At 46.4% G+C, this 12,538-nt stretch overlaps 1 protein-coding gene across 1 annotated transcript in view; it reads left to right on the plus strand.

The window, feature by feature from the left end:
* Spock1 (SPARC (osteonectin), cwcv and kazal like domains proteoglycan 1) overlaps positions 1-12,538 on the plus strand; it is a 279,458-nt gene that overhangs the window by 171,090 nt on the left and 95,830 nt on the right. The window lies entirely within an intron of this gene.

Genomic DNA, 12,538 nt, shown 5'->3' on the forward strand with positions numbered 1-12,538 from the left:
GAGAGGAAGGCAGTTGCTGATATAACCCCCCGCCCCCCATATTTGTAAGTATTGGATTTGGGTAAGGGCAGGGTTTGGATGAGCTGAAAATGCCTAGAAGGCTGCAAATGGAGCATTGTGGGTAATTCTGCTGGGGCTCAGAAGAGACTCAGAAGAAGATGAAATGTCTTACAGACGGGGTGAGTAGCTGTGACCAGAATGCTAATGAGTCTTGGATGGAAAGGGAGGATGCACTTCTGGAAACTGGAGCAAAGGCCATCCTTATTACACCATTGCAGAGAACTTGGGTGAATGGCGTCTGTGCCCTAGGCCTAGGGATTTATGGAAAGTGGGACTTGCCAAGTCAAAGACCTTGGGTATCTTGCAGAAGAATCTTTTAAGGAGAATACTGGAGGAAGTCCTTGATGTTTTTAACTGGATACAGTAGGATTCAGAACAGTGGTATAATCTAAAAATGGGATTTATAATTAAAAAGAGTGTGAGATTTGGTCACTTCACAGCCTGACCTGGGAAGGAACATAGGAAGACAGAACAAAAATGCAAAACTAAGGGAGACATGGAAGAGTCCAACACAAATCAATGCAGATACGGAGAAGCTGGTTGTTCTTTATATGAACAGTAGAGGAAAGGCCTCAGAAGCATCTCAGAAATCTGTTCAGGCCAGAGATGGGGGCACAGTGGTCCAGGGAACAGGCCCAGGGCATCCTTATAGCCTCCCTAAGTGTCTCTGCCTCAGGAATCTGCTTTACTCTCTGCCTGCCACAGCCATGGCTCAAGAAAGCCCAGCCATGGCTTATGTCCCTGTTCCTAAGGCAACAGGCAGCAGATCCTGAGATCTACATGGTGCTAATTCTATAAGCATTCCAAATGCAAGAGCAATGGGTTTATGGCAGCTTCCACTCAGACTTCAAAGGAAGCCTGGGACACCAGGTAGAGAGAGAGGCAGGAGACAGCTGCTGCAAAGATCATCCATCATCATGCTTACTGAAGTCCAGGGAGTGGGGCCACCACTGCTTAAGCCCCACGAAGGCAACATGTAATGCTGGGTTGGTGACATTACAGGCATTACCGCGCAAAGCAAGTCCCAAAGAGTAGCCATGTGGGCTGTGACTTGACAAAGTCATGTAGGTTAGGTTTGACTGAAGCTCTTGGGGACCCACTGATGTCATATTGTGCATAGGACGCTGGACTCGGAGCTTTAGGATTTCACGACTGTCCTGATGGGCATCCATCTTGCCAAGAGCCTCGATTCTGTCTTATTTGCTCTCATCTTCCCTCGGGATGAGGATGTTTGCCTTGTGGATCCTGTTTGTTCTCTGTGTCACTGGAGCTTGGAGATATGTGCACGTGGCTTCTGTTTGATTTTACAGGCTCGCGGCTGGAAAGAGTTTTCCTGGAGACTCAGATGAGACTTTGAACTTGTTTTAAGCAATGCTAGAACAAAGTAAAGACTTTGGACTTTGGGGGATGGAAGGATTATGTTTCATATTATAAGGATACTGTGTGAGGAGGTTTTAATATCTGTGACAAAATTATCTGCTACGGCCAACTGAAGAGTGAAAAGGCTTGGGCTCATGGTTCTGGAAGTTTCCATCCGTCATCACTTGCCTCTGTTGTTTGGGCCAGTGGCAAAGGCAAAATGTCATGGTGACAGGAGCAGGTAGCAGAGAAAGCTGCTGAATTCATGATGTCTGGGAAGCAGAGAGGGCTAGAGAAAAAGGCCAGAGACAAGAGAGGCAGGCTCCCCATGGCCGACTTCCTCTGATTAGAGGAAGTTTCCACAATTCTACCACCTTTCAATAGTCTGTTTGGTAATGAAGCCATCATTTATCTGCCCATTGGTTAGTGGAAGAATTAGTTCAGGAGCCAAATGACTCAGTCATTTCTCCAAAGTTCTGCTTCTGAACATGGCATTAGGGCAAAGCTTCAGCACGTGGGGACATTTCATCTCCAGACTGCAACAGACAAACTTTTAAGTCCGTGGTGAAATGTTACAGACCCGTTAAATGTGTTTACTATAGACTCATGGGGAAGCAGCCTATCCCCAGTGTGGTAGATTTGAACTCATGGAACCATGAAGAAGTGGAAGTAAAGGCCTTGATACGTGCCCTCCTGCCCCTGTGCCCTCGTATGTAAGCCTCTTCTTTGGGATCTAAGTCCCCTCAGAAGAATGGGTTCTTATTGATGGCTGCTGGGTCTTCACAGCTCCTGGAAGCCTTTGTGACCAGAGCAGTTCATTTCCCAAGCAGGACACCACTGCTGGACTTCTTAATGTCTAGCCCCCACCTCAGTGAGCAGCAGCCAGGCATGATAATTCCTTACCTCTTATAACTTTCGTGGAGGCTGGCTTACCTGTAGGAGAAACCAGGTGATCAGGCAGACTGAGGGATGCTGGGAGTATGAAGGAAGGATCCAGAAAGTTCTAAGAGAAGTTGTTGATCTCCTTAGGGGAATTCAGCTATCCTCCGGCATCAGGTGTTAGATTAGCCCAGGAGGTAGCATAGGAAGACACAGGGTCTTTTGGTAAGAAAGATGAGGAGGGTTACCTAGGGAGTCCCTGTGCTAAATACTTTACGAGCATTTTTATTTCATTGGCCTTCAATTTAATAGCGCTTAAATTAGGCCCTGATACTTTTAGTCTGCAGAAGGGAGAACCAGGCTCAACTAGCATGGGCCCGGTTGGCATCAAGCCGAGGTCTGTCCTGCTACAGAGTCCGTCTGTCCAGCCTAGAATGGCATGCCTCATGGAACAAGAAGTCGTTTTCAGAAGGCGGGGAGGTAAACTGAGGCATCTGCAGAACACAGCTTTCCACTGATCAGTTTGACTGAACACTTAAGGAGTGAGGGACATTATAAGGGTCACATGAACTAATTTGTGAAAACTGTCACCCATTGTGTTTGGTGTACCCCTTACAACTGAGTGCTTACTGGTGGGTGACAGGAGAAAGGGAGCCTTGTCAGGTCTCACACCCAGGACAAATGGCTGAGGTACCTATTTGACATATCAAAGTGGATGCTATCCCCCAGCTTCACCCTGCATCCCCTAGTCTCTACCTGTTACAGGGCTCTTCTGGCTGCCATACCCCACCCCTACCCTAAACTTCTCCAGCCCAGGCCTGGGCTGCTCTCCCCCAGCTGCCCTTCCCTATATAAACCAGCCACTTTGCTATGCCAGCCCTTTTGGCTCTCTCCCTTTACCGCCCTGGCCTCTTGGTCTGGCTCTCCCTTGTCCCCTCCCCCATCTCCTCACCTGGCTCAAGGTCATGTCCACTCTGGACTCTCCCAGATGTCCCTGCCTCTGGCTGTGCTCTCCCTTTTGTTGACAATGAACTTTCTCCTCCATACCGAGGAGCAGTCATGTCCTTCCTTTTTAATTTCTCATTTTCATTCACTCCTTTCTTGAGCGTGGATGCAAGTGTTCTTCGTTCTCCACCAGGAGCCCCAACTGTTCTCTCGGAAACACCAGTCCCCTTCTCTTCAGTCAGGTCCCCAAGTCTCTCACAGATGGTGGACAGGGACATCCTGCTGTGACTAAGCTGCAAGGGGGTGGAATATCAGCAGCTGCTCTTGCCTTGGAGCCTTGCAGGATAATATCTCCAAACTTAAACTTTGCTTTGTTTCTTCCTAACGACTTACAGGTTCTTCCTTACAATTGCCCTTAGAGCTGCCTCTCTGCTGCTGTCCTGTGCCCGGTCCCGCGGGCCAGGTTATTTGATGAGACCCGAGGAGGCACCTCCTGAAAGATCAATGGGGGCGAGAGAGAAAGGAGACCAGGCGCGTAAAGGAAGAGAGAGACATTCTGAGTTGCGTCGAGGTCTCCGTTTATTGACTGGGTGTTGAGGCTTATAAACAGGGCTTCAGGCAGGGAGGGGGAACAGGGGAAGCACAGAGAGAAGGATGGAAAATTCCTAAGGGAGGGTGAGGTCACTTTGGTCCCAGGCCCCTGCAGCTGGCTGATTAGCAGGTACTCCAGGAAGTTGTACAGCCCGAGGTTAGGCCAGGAACTTCCTGCCTTTGTAAGGTTTGATAAAGTAAGGACACCACTGTCCGGAATCGGTCCCCAACAGTTCCCCCTCTTTTCTCAAAAATGGACCAAGTCCATGTGATCGGGGTGGTCCGAGAGAGTCCCTGTCTTAGGCTACACAGGGGGCTTCCCACGCTTGGCAGCATGCCATGTTGAGCCGGTCTCGGGCGACCTCTGTATGCTGTTGTCTCCGGCATGGGCCCTGTACTATTCCCGTCATTGGGTACCCTCTAGCAGGACTGTGGAGACGTTAGGGCCTTAGGACACTGAATCTGAGTCCTTGATGGGGCTCCTGGCCGGCCTCCTTGGAATCTACTCTGATAATGAATCGAGACGTGTCGTGGTAAGGCCGAATCAATCTGATTTTTGATAAACCGAGTCAACCGCTGAAAGGCCCAGGAACCAAAGGTCAAACCACCCATGCTGATTTTCAAACTCCCTTTTTCTTTGAGCCAGCCTTTCCCTTAATTTTTCCATCGATTCCCTGACAATACCAGTATGGTCGGCATAAAAGCAGCATTCTCCCTTCAAGGCTGCACTTAATCCTCCCTCCTTTAAAAATAGTAAATCCAGACCTCTTATGTTTTGTAACACAACCTCAGAGAGCGAGGTTAAAGATTTCTCCAGAGCAGAAATGGATCTTTCTATGGTCTCTAGGTCAGTAGTCATAGCCATTTGTAACTGCATAAGGTGGTTGCTCTGCACGAGGGCAGTAGTTCCTGTACCAATTCCTGCAGTGATGCCCCAATACCTAACAAGAGGGCAATAGTCATAGACACAGGTTCTCGAGTGTATCTGCCTCTCTGCTCAAAGAATTCCATATCGGAGACTAATTGGACCAGAACATAGGAGTTTTCCCATTATCAATGGCAAAGTGAGCTTCCCCTTATTTAGTTTTTGCCATCTGCAAGTGTGTCATGGGTTCAGAGGTGGATATTGGAATTCTAGCATCCTCAGTTTAGTGGTACCCAGACATGAATCATCATTTAGTTAAGACATCAGTGATATAAGAGCCAACAGTAATTAGCAGAAGCACAAGGCCAAAAGCCTTATGATGGCTGACAGAGTTCCTTATCCTCAAGGAACTTGGAACTTTATCTCAGGTTCCCTATGACAAGAAATTCCCTTTAGAGCTAACATTCCAGGGTGGGGGGGGGAAACAGGGTCGATGTTTTCTCTCTTCTATAATTACTTCCTGCTGACATTGGGACGTTGTTATCAAGGCCCTGGAAATCCAGAATGTTAGTCAAAGACAAGAGGGAATGTTCTATTGACCAGCTGAAGAGATGGTATGCGTATTGGCTGAATTGGTCCACATCAGCTTTCAGCAAGTTCAGGGCTCATAGTCATTTGCAGTAGGTTGTCACCAGCAAATGATGCTTGGATGTATCTGTCAGCCAAGTGGAAACCTGTTGAGATAGATATAAACTAGGAACAGGAGTTAAAACTTATGAACTTATTTGGAACTTTTAGACCCATAGTCTTAGTAATTGTATTATCAATTTGCCCTGAAATCCATAGTGTCTTTTCTATCTAGAGAACCAAATATAGATTGGACTGAAATTTCCTTGGCCCAATGAAAAGCATCTGTAAGTCTATATTTAGAATCTGTTTATCTTTTTTAAAGAGACTTATTAGCTTTAATTAATTAATTCATTGATCAATCAATTACTAAGCTGAGAAAGCTATAGCTAGTCCAGTCATAAATGTCATCAAAGATCTGAGAAGGATAAACTTTACCTGAGTGCAGACTTTTAAGTCTATTTAAAAAACAACATAGACTATCCATTACCCAGACTGCCATCATCCCAGGCTCCTATAGTCTTCATAGTGTTGGCAGGACAGGTGTCAGGACAGCATTGTCCACAATTCAGGTGGCATCTTCTTGTCATTGTTCCATATCTTTTTTGGAGACCTTGGGAGTCATTGCTAGGAGCTGGGGAGCTCAGAGTCTCTGTTTGCTATAGTAAGCTTTTTATCAAATAATGTAAATGCCATATTCATCAGATCTTTCACAGGTTTGAGGACCATTATCTATTAAATGTATCTGAGCCAAACAAATCTAGGCCTAATCTTGAAAATGTCTCTAAGTTTGGTAACAATAACCAGGGCAATTTGTTCTCCTATAGATATATTAGTCAAATATACCTCTCAGTTTTTTTTATATTAAAATAAAACAGTTTATGCTTTAAACTAGTATCTGAATAGCCAGATGACTAGTATTAACTTGCATTTCTTAACACAAAGGACATGCAAACTCAGACATTCAAAACCAAACATACATGTGGCCACATTTTTCATTCATACCTGTAGAGTAGACAGACATTTTACAACTATGACCCTTTGGAGTCTCAATGTAACAGCAGAATAGCAAGACAAAGAAATCTGAAACATGTTTTTTTATATATATATATATCTCAAGTCATTTTTTATAAAAACATTATATTTTATCTTAACCAGCAATAATTTGAAACCAAGTCTCTTAAATGATGGCAAGTATTTGTAACCCACTGAACTCAAATGACCAAAACCCATTGTAAATTTTTATTTTTCCTGTGGAAACAAAAGCATAATTTTCCCAGTATCTTGAACTGGTAATTTAACATTTCTTTTTAAGCAATATCAGGACAGAGAAGGGTTAACAAGAAAAGCTGCTGGCCGGCAGAAGAGACCTTGATGTTATCATAGTAAAGGAAGGGAGGGTCAGATTCTCTCTTTAGTGTTCACACAGTTTTTGTCAATTGCAGGCAGTCCCCATTGCCCTGTCCAAAGCTCCCATCTTTGCCTGCCTGTATGGAGAGCACACACCCCACCCTCCTGAGAGCAGCTGGCTGGCTGCAGTCCTGATAGCAAGAGAGCTAGGGAGGGACGGAGATGGCCTTTGTTATGCCTCTCTTTCCTCCTCCTCCTCTAGGAAAATAAGGGAGGTTAGCAGACAGAAACAAATAACATCTACACAGACAATCCAAGAACCGGAACATCAGCACTGAGAGGATGGCCTCATTCACAGCCAGCAAGCCCCTCCTGCAGTATGCAAGCCCCACCTGGCAGGAGCTACCTGTTTATCTCAGTTCAATCGGGGAGTGGGGGTGGGGAACTCAGTTCCCTCTATTGTGGCTCACACATCCTTCCAGTGGGCTAGGCAAAGGTCTAGTAGAGAAGAAGGGAACTGTCCCATAGCGTCCGTCACAGTCAAGTCAACAAAGCGAACAATTAATACATTACACACAAGACCAAGGGCACACGAAAAAACTTTGCCCCAACAAAACAACCAACAAAGCTCTAAGAACAATGACAGCCTGATGTGCTCTGGGGGGGGGGGGAGGTAACCCTCCAGGCTCAATCACATAAAAAACAATCCAGACTCGAGGATCTCTGTCCTTGATCAAACAGACATCAGGGGCTTCCACATCCCTGTCAGTCAGACATGCACCTTTTTTTTTGTTTTGTTTTGTTTTGTTCATACACTTTATTATTCTGTGACAGTTCTCTCTCTACATAGCTTCTATTCTGCTCTCATGTCTAGCTCCTTTCTTGACTGATTTCTCTATATTTATCTACCTCTAGGTTCTATCTTAATTCCTTCATATAGTTCTGACCCTTCTAGGTTCTCATCTATCTAGTTCTTTCCCCTATCAGCTCCTCTCCCATCTCCTTCTCTCTCATCTGGCTCTTTCTCATCTTCCATCTCGTTCCTCTAGTCCTCTCTTTTAGCCCTTCGATCTAGTTCTTCCCCATCTCAGTTTGTTCCTCTCAAGTTCTTACCCATCTAGTTCTTCCATTCTCTTTTTTCTTTTCCTTTCTGTGCCCTGGAAGTCCCGGTATATAAAAGGGAGGGTCCGAGCTAAACTGTGTAAAGCTATTACTTAACATCCACCTCTCCTAGGCGGTGTCTCCTTGTGGAATTTACCTTAAGTCAGGAGACTTGTATGTGGATGGTTATCACTGTTAGTCCTCGGAAATTGGGTGACCACCTGGGCGGTGTCTCCTTGTGGAATTTACCTTAAGTCAGGAGACTTGCCTGTGGGTGGTTATCACTGTTAGTCCTCGGAAGTTGGGTGACCACCTGGGTGGTGTCTCCTTTAGTCCTTGAAAATGGCTAGGGGAGATATCTGATTCCAGAGAAAGCCTTTCCTGGGGCTGTTCTCCAAATGCCTGGAATGTGTATGTCTAGAGAGTGATCAGTGCACATTGTTAGCCCTTCTTAGGGAAAAATCAATTGGGAAAACTATGAAGGCGCACATGATTTTTATAACAGAATACAGCTGATATATAACAAGCCAAGTAACACCAAAAACTCCTTGGGATTTGGCTTCCTCTGGAGGAAATCCCTGATTCCTCCAGGTAGTGACTTTGCCATAACCAGCTGAGTTTTTATGATATATTCCTGTGGCCTGCAGCAGTTCCCCTTTTTTCATTTAGTTAAAAAAAATTTTTTTTCTTGGAAGAGAAGGAGAGACAGTAAAGTAACAATGATCACAACAAAACATACAAAAAAACCCACAAAATGGCTCTGACAAATTCCCGGGACAAAATACAAGGTGGCACTTCCTCCCATCATGGGGGAAGATACCCAAAGATGCTCCTAAACCAAATCGTCACCTCTGAGGTGGCCTTAGGGCTCTGGGACGTCTCCCTTCGCCGCCAGGTTCACTGTCCGGACACGTCTGCCCCAGTGAGAGCCTGCAAAGTACAAATCGATCGACCGGTACAAAACAAAAGTAACATGACAGAGACACAGACAGGACAGAGAGCGCTCTTACTGGTAGATGTCAATAAACCTCTGGACCCTTGGGTGTCAGGCAGGGGGAGTTTGAGAGAAAATCCTCTGCAAGGGCTAGTAAATGTGAAACACGCCCATCTCCCTCTGCTTCCTTTAGAACATCTCTAATCACACCATAAAAACTAAAAAAGGCGTCGGGGACATTTTCCCCATCTCTGATTAATTTGTTAATATCTTTTCCAACCTTGTTCCAAATCAGAGGGTGAATTCCTGGTCCATTAATCACTAACCAGGGACATTTCTCCTCCGCATATTAGAAGAATTTTATCAAATCCTTTTTCTTAACTCTTATTCCTCTCTCCCTAAGATTACCTTTTCATCTCCTTTAGAAAAACAGCCTCTTTAGATATATTTTTGCCCATGATCGATGGGACGACATACTTACCTCAAGACTCTCCCGCGTTGCACGAGTGATGCAGTCCGGGCGTCTCTACCCTGATCCTCTCCGGGGCCCCTTCCGTTGTCCGTCGTCCGGCAGGTCACCGTGCCTCGAGCCCCACGTTCGGGCGCCACTTGCCCGGTCCCGCGGGCCAGGTTATTTGATGAGACCCGAGGAGGCACCTCCTGAAAGATCAATGGGGGCGAGAGAGAAAGGAGACCAGGCGCGTAAAGGAAGAGAGAGACATTCTGAGTTGCGTCGAGGTCTCCGTTTATTGACTGGGTGTTGAGGCTTATAAACAGGGCTTCAGGCAGGGAGGGGGAACAGGGGAAGCACAGAGAGAAGGATGGAAAATTCCTAAGGGAGGGTGAGGTCACTTTGGTCCCAGGCCCCTGCAGCTGGCTGATTAGCAGGTACTCCAGGAAGTTGTACAGCCCGAGGTTAGGCCAGGAACTTCCTGCCTTTGTAAGGTTTGATAAAGTAAGGACACCACTGTCCGGAATCGGTCCCCAACAGTCCTGCCTTGATAGCAGTGAGGGGGCTATGTGGGGGTCTGAGGTGGCCACTGAGGGAATGCTCACATCCCAAGTCTCTCATAGCCTCTCTCATTACCTGTCCTTCTATATTCTGTCAGTCACTTCCGGTAGAATGACGTGCTTGGTAATACTCTATGCAAATGATTTTCTTCCTTTTGACTTTAAGTGTTCTTGCTTTGTTCTGGCTGTAAGTGCAAAACTTGGGAGATGAAGGGAAGAAGTCTGCTTTGTGTACAGCCCTTGCCTACTGTAGATGACAGGCCCCCCTGGAGAGGCCTTTCCTTCCTTAGGGATTATGTGAATGACAGCTTAGTGAAAAGCAATACTTTCCCTCTAGAACTTCCTACAGAAGACTTCTTCGGGAAGTCCACGGGTTATTCGGTGCAGCTGTGCCTATCAGGGCCTTCTCTGTGTCCTCACTTCTTGTGCCCTTTCTGGTGTATCCTGTGCCCTGCCAGCACACCTCTTACTGGTGCCAAGGGAGCGATGAGGAGCCTCTGCTTTCTAGAAGTCAGCAGTCTCCAGGGCAGGAAAGAGGCTAGCTGCACTGTGGCCCCAGGTTGAGCGGGAAGTTCTGGGTGGTGCTGCGCTGCCCCTTGAAGTCCTGCATCATGCTGCCGCCTCTTAGCTTCACCCTGGCTGCTCCATGCCACCGTTGTCAAGCAGAGGAGACAAAGCATCTCATGGGGATGGAACTATGGTGTCTTTGTGAGTGATCGATCTAGGTGCCCTGGGTACCATCTTAGAAGTGGAAGAGACACCCCGACAGCTGTGGCTTCCCGGGTCTTTGTGGGGATAAAAGCGGAGCTGGATAGAAGAGGGATGAGCACATGAGCCAAGCCAGGCACTGAGCTGAACCTGATCACTATCCTAGGTAATTCTCCCCACTCCAAGCAGGACTCTGTTGTAGCTGTGGAAGCTGAGCATCAGGGTTAGTGGGCTCACAGCAGACACACAGTGAGGGCTGAGTGTTGGCCTGAGAGCCTTGTGCACAGTTTCATCACTATTAATACTTTTCTAATATCTCACTTTCCTGCACATAGTAGGTGCTCATAAAATATTAGCTGAATTAGTGAATTATGGCATCCACCAAAGCAGTTATTTTTATTTCCCTTGGGTACAAGATTAAATTTCCTGGGAAGATCTGAACTTAAGTTGCTATATTCTAGAGTTTGGGCTGGAGGCTTTACCCCTCTGCCGTTCTAAGAAGCAGGAGGTACAAGGACTGCAGGGGCTGACATATTGCTTCCCTGGGAGGCCCACAGTGACATTCTTCTCAGGCAACACAGGGACAAAAGTAATTGATGAGCTTAATTATCTGTGTAAAGAACATGATGGGGGTGCCATGCTGTCTGCAATACAGAATTCCCCGAACCAGAAGCACATATGTTACAGCACGGTCTCCACAAGGCAGATTGTCTCCACGCCATGCACAAGCTTCCCCTCTCCCAAACTGTGATGTTATAGTGTTTGAAAAATCACTCTATATGAAACACAAATTACATGAGCTGGAGAGCAGCTAGCTTCCCGCAGATCACAATGGCCCGTCCTTAGTGAATTTTGGCCTGATTAACCAGGTTCCGGACTGATACCAAAATATGCAAGTGGAGACTGAGTAGGGATAGGGTGTGTGTGGAGGGGACTAGTTTGAGCTTTCTAGCTTTGAACTTGGGGAAGTCCACTGAGAAGCGTGGAGCCGAGGGTGAAATGTATGATGAGCGTCTGGGGCTTTGAAGCTTCTCCCTTTGCCCAGACCTTGGTAGGCTGAGGCCTGGTCCAGGCTCTGAGGCCTCCCTGTTCATTCTACACCATGGCACACAGATGGGAGAGAAAGCTCGGACTGATGGGACTCAAATGCTGTCACAGTTCCTTAGCACCTGTATGCCTGTCATTGTCCTCAGCTAAATATTTCCAGTGTTCTCCACCACTTCTGGTGGCTTCTTCTCACCAAAGCCTCTTCCCTTGTCGCTGGTTCCTACTTCTGCCCCTCTTGGACCAATTGCTTACTCAATGGAAAGATCGACATAAGTTTTTAGCATCTTATCCCAAGACTGAGCTTTCTGCAAGTAGTGACTCCTCCTCTCTTAGTCCCCAGTGGGTAGATTTCATATCGCTTTTTTATGTACATCCCAAGACGTTGCTCAGATCGTATATCGCGCCATCAGAGGCCTTGACATCCCCGACCCCCATGACCACTGCAGGGTCTCTGGGCTGTAGCTATGGCCTCAAAAGAAAATATAGTAACAAAGGGGAAGGAAGGCTCTACATGAAGATGTTTCTGTTCTTATAATGAGTTGTGAGACCATTAGTCTCTGGCTTTCATCATAGGGAAGTGTTTAACAGGGTCAACTCCTGGGCCACCTGGTCTGGCTGGCTCATCTCTCATCAGGTTCTGATAAGGATGGGATCAGACCCTTTGGGGGAAAACTGTCTGCCCTCACCAGGTTCATACCTCGGCTCCATCATCAGAAAATGGACTCTTGCAAGGACATTTTACTGCTTAAATGTATTTTCACAGAGATGATGCCAAGCAAAGCAAATCCTCTTTGAGTTATACGCCTTTGTCGTTCAGCACCAAGGGGTCTTTCATCTCTAAGCAGTAAAATCAGGCAGTAATTCAAAGTTTAAGCTACTGTTTCATTTTAAAAATATAATCTCAACCTTGCTGCATTTGGTCAAAAGTCTGCTTTGGCATTTTTTGGTCACCTCTAGCTCTGGTTTTATTTCTGCTGGCTCTGATGAACATATATTCAGCAAGACATCTGGGGTGTGTTTTCTCCAGTTAAGGAGGGCTGGGGTAAAGAAATTACACTGAA

This window comes from Peromyscus eremicus, chromosome 5, assembly GCF_949786415.1.
Source record: "Peromyscus eremicus chromosome 5, PerEre_H2_v1, whole genome shotgun sequence".
Classification (NCBI taxonomy): Eukaryota; Metazoa; Chordata; class Mammalia; order Rodentia; family Cricetidae; genus Peromyscus; species Peromyscus eremicus.